Source organism: Carlito syrichta, unplaced genomic scaffold (genome assembly GCF_000164805.1).
Source record: "Carlito syrichta isolate Samal-C Ts95f unplaced genomic scaffold, Tarsius_syrichta-2.0.1 Scaffold309002, whole genome shotgun sequence".
NCBI lineage: Eukaryota > Metazoa > Chordata > Mammalia > Primates > Tarsiidae > Carlito > Carlito syrichta.
In genome coordinates this window covers 116,151-120,831 of record NW_007253098.1, presented here as the reverse complement: position 1 = coordinate 120,831, position 4,681 = coordinate 116,151, and the positions used below count along the sequence as shown (strand labels likewise).

At 52.0% G+C, this 4,681-nt stretch overlaps 1 protein-coding gene across 1 annotated transcript in view; it reads right to left on the bottom strand.

Moving 5' to 3' along the window:
• Positions 1-53: 53 nt before the first annotated feature.
• TMED3 (transmembrane p24 trafficking protein 3) overlaps positions 54-4,681 on the bottom strand; it is a 25,395-nt gene continuing 20,767 nt past the window's right edge. Inside the window, exon 4 of the mRNA XM_021716830.1 lies at positions 54-84. The gene's annotated coding sequence lies outside the window, so the exon portion shown is untranslated. The remainder of the gene's footprint in view (positions 85-4,681) is intronic.

The window sequence follows — 4,681 nt, the reverse complement described above, 5'->3', positions numbered from 1 at the left end:
TGCATCAGAGCTGGCTCTTTGGTGGTCTCTCGGATTTTGAATTTTGGGTTTAACATTTGGGGGTCCCACTGAGATCCCAGAGACCTCCAACCCCGGCCCGGAGGGTCTCAACGCCAGCAGGTGAGTGCACTCTACTGTCTGTCTGTCTGCCTGTTCGTTAGCTTGTCTGTCTGTCTGCTTGTTTGTTACTTGTTCGTTAGTGCGCTTCTTGGAGGATATCGATATCCAACCCGTAAGGCCGGAAGAAGTTGTGGGCGGACACGCCCTGGGGCTGCCAGCCGGGGATCCTGGGAGACGTCCCAGGCCCCCCATCTGGAGGACAGGGTGGAAGCTGTCTGTCCTCATCTGTGCCTGTAAGGGAGTCCAGAGTGCTGAGAAGCGCGAACTCAGCCTGTGTTCAGTTTAACTCCCGGACGCACTGGCGGGCCAGCGAGAGGGGATCATCTGGTGCGCCTGATTTTTTGGAGGATAGCGCCCCCATTTGGAGGATAGCGCTGTCCTCATATCTGAAGGTAGCCCAGCACCAAGAGGCGCGGACTTGCCTTCAGATCGGTTTCATCTTTGTCTCCACAGCCGTAGGAATCTGTATTTTTGTGTTGGTGGCATCTTTTTGTCTGCTCTGTTTGTGTGTGTGTTACTGTGGACAGAAAACATGGGACAGAGACAGACCACCCCTCTAACTCTCATGACAGACCACTTTTCGGACGTTAAAAAAAGGGCTAATAATCTGAGTGTAATTATTCACAGGAAGAAGCTCCAGGTCCTCTGTGAGTCCGAGTGGCCATTCTTCGGCGTAGGATGGCCACCAGAGGGCACATTTTTACCACGTATTGTCTTTCAGGTTAAAGATGTCATTTTCCAGGAGGAACATGACCACCTGGACCAGGTACCCTATATCCTGGTGTGGCAAGATATTATCCATAACCCCCCCCCATGGGCCAAGTCTTTTGTTCCACCACAGGCACAGGTGGGACCGGCATACCGGATCTTGGCTACACGGGAGGGAAAAACCAAGAATGGTGAGTCCCCGGAAGATAAGACACAGACCAAAACTCCGCTCTATCCAGTCCTGCCGGACTCAGAGTCAGAAGATTTGTCTTCCACCCCCCCCCGCCTTACCCAAGGATCCCCTCGGCACCCCCGGCACCCGAAGGGGGGCCGTGGGGGGGGCCACTGGGGAACCGGCTCCTGTGCCCCGAGCAGAAGAACCCCGGCATGGACCGGCAGCGGGGACTCAAGGACGCACTGGCCGGGGAGCCCCAGCACTGGAAGAGGGACCTGCCGGCTCCACCGTGCTCCCCCTCCATGCCTTCGGGCCCCCAGATGAAACTGGATAACAGCCCCTACACTATTGGCCGTTCTCCACCTCTGATTTATATAACTGGAGGACACAAACGGCTAAGTTCTCTGAAAATCCAAAAGATTTAACTGACCTGTTAGAAAGCATTCTTTTTACCCACCAGCCTACCTGGGATGATTGCCAAATGCTTTTAAAGGTTCTCTTCACAATGGAAGAAAGGGAACACATTCAGACAGAAGCCCGGAAATTGATTCTGGGAGAAGACGGGCAGCTAACCCAAAAACCAGACATCATCAATGAAGCCTTCCCCCTGTCTCGTCCTGCATGGGACTTCAACACGACTGAAGGTAAGGAGAGTCTCCGGGTCTATCGCCAGACTCTAATGGTGGGTCTCAGGGCTGCGGTATGCAAGCCCACTAATTTGGCCAGGGTATATGATGTTAGGTAGGATAGAAATGAAAGCTCGGCTGCTTTCCTAGAAAGAGTCATGGAGGCCTTCAGGTGGTATACTCCTATGGACCTGGAGGCTCCGGAGAATAAGGCAGCAGCCATGATGGCTTTCATTAACCAGGCTGCCCCGGACATTAGAAAAAAATTGCAGAAATTAGAAAGATTAGGTGAAAAAAACCTTCAAGATTTATTAATAGTGGCAGAAAAAGTGTACAACAACAGAGAAAGTCCAGAGGACCAGCAGGCCAGGGTAAACAATCGCCAGACCCACAACTTGGTTAAAATCCTGCTAACCACTACCGCCAATGACCCTCAGGAAAAGCAGAGATGCCTCAAGCAACTGACTGGAGAGCCAGGTAACAAGAGCGGTTTCCAAAGGGAACGCCCCAAATTAGCTAGAAACCAGTGTGCATACTGCAAGAAAAAGGGACACTGGATAAAAGATTGTCCAGAAAAACCTCCGGAGCCTACCTCAAACAAGCAAAAAGTCCTAACCCTAGAAAATTAGGGGAGTCAGGGTTTGGAACCCCTCCCTGAACCCAGGGTAACATTGAAGGTGGAGGGGAAACCCATGCAATTCCATGTAGACACGGGCGCGGAGCATTCTGTCCTGTTAAAGCCACATGGAAATATAACAAATAAAGTCTCATGGGTGCAAGGGGCCACAGGCACCAAGCCGTATCCGTGGACCACCCAACGAACAGTAGATCTTGGTGTAGGTCAGGTGTCTCACTCCTTCATAGTCATTCCAGACTGCCCGTACCCCCTACTAGGCCGGGACTTGCTTACTAAAGTGGGTGCCCAAATCAACTTCCACTCAGAGGGCACTAAAGTCTTAAATAGAGATGGGTACCCTATCCAGGTGCTTACTATCAATCTGGAGGACGAGTATCGCCTCCACCAGGGCCCACCACCACCAGCAGAAAACATAAACCAATGGTTGTAGGACTTTCCCCAGGCATGGGCAGAGACAGGAGGAGTGGGACTAGCCAAACACCGGCCGGCAGTGCTCATTGAACTCAAAGTGGGGGCCGATCCAGTGAGGGTCTGACAGTACCCAATGCCCCTAGCCGCAGGAGAGGGCATAACCCCTCACATCTGGTGGTTACTAGATGCAGAAATACCGCAGCCCTGTCAGTCAGCCTGGAACACCCCCCCTTTGCTGTTGAAAAAGCCGAATTCCAATGACTACAGGCCGGTCCAGGACCTGCATGAGGTCAACTGGTGGGTGATGGACATACACCCTACAGTCCCGAATCCCTACACTCTCTGCTCTGCTCCCAACCAGAACATGGTACACTGTGCTGGATTTAAAAGATGCCTTTTTCAGCCTACTCTTGGCCCCAAGAAGTCAGGACATCTTCGCCTTCGAGTGGATGGACCCGGAGAGAGGTATCAACAGCCAGCTCACCTGGATGCGACTGCCCCAAGGGTTCAAGTACTCGCCCACCAACTTCGATGAGGCACTACATGAGGATTTGGGTGAGTTCCGCATGAGAAACCCCAACCTAACTTTGTTACAGTATGTAGATAATATCCTACTGGCGGCAGAGGACTAAGACACATGCCTGCAAGGCACCAAGGATTTGTTGCAGACTCTGGGCATCCTGGGGTATTGCGCCTCAGCCAAAAAGGCACAAATCTGCAAAACAGAGGTGAACTACCTGGGGTACAAAATAAAAGAAGGGCAGAGGTGGCTGACAGATGCCAGAAAATAAACAGTCCTAAAAATTCCCACACCGCAGAATGTCCGACAAGTACGTGAGTTTCTGGGGTCAGCGGGGTTCTGTCGCTTGTGGATACCTGGGTTCACTGAGTTGGCTAAGCCGCTGTATGAGGCCACTAAAAACAAACAGGACTTTGTTTGGACAGAGGCTATGAACCAAGCCTTTAGCGACCTCAAACAAGCATTACTATCAGCCCCAGCCCTTGGGTTACCTGATTTGACGAAGCCATTTTATCTATATGTGGATGAACTAAAAGGAATTGCAAAAGGAGTCCTAGTACAGCAGCTGGGTCCCTGGAAAAGACCCAGAGCCTACCTCTCAAAAAAGTTAGATCCAGTAGCGGCAAGATGGCCCCCATGTTTAAAAATCATTGCAGCGGTTGCCACCATAGTCAAGGACGCTGACAAAATAACCATGGAGCAAGAACTGTATGTCACTGCCCCCCATGCCATTGAGGGGGTGTTCAGGCAACTGCCAGATCAGTGGATAAGTAACACTCAGTTAACACACTACCAGGGCTTACTTTTAAACCCCGCTAGAATCTTGTTCCAGACTCCCACCTCCTTGAACCCGGCTACACTGCTCCCCAATCCGGACTGGGAGGTGCCCCTCCATGACTGTCAGGAAATCCTGGCCCAGGTACCCGGAGTAAGGTCCAATCTTCAAGACCAGCCCCTGCCCAACGTCGCCACCTGGTACACTGATGACAGTAGCTTTGTCCAAGACGGGGCCAGGTATGCAGGGGCTGCTGTGACCACAGAGACGGAGACAGTTTGGGCAGAGCCACTGGCAGCCGGGACTTCAGCACAACGAGCCGAGTTAATCGCGCTAACAAAGGCGCTGACTCTGGGAGCAGGAAAGTGGGTAAACATTTACACCGACAGTAGGTATGCATTTGCCATGGCACACATACATGGGGCCATCTACAGAGAAAGGGGGCTACTGACGGCAGAAGGAAAAATTATTCAAAATAAGACTGAGATCCTTGAGTTACTACAGGCCCTCTGGTTGCCTAAGGCAGTAGCCATTATCCATTGCCCGGGGCACCAGACTGCGGACATGCCAGTAGCCAGGGGCAATCGCTTGGCAGATTTAAAAGCAAAGGAGGCAGCGATTTCTGTGGACCGTGTCTTAGTGACCACACTGCCAGACCCAGGCCACCAGCATTGCCGAACAACCCAGAGTACACAGAGGAAGATTTAAG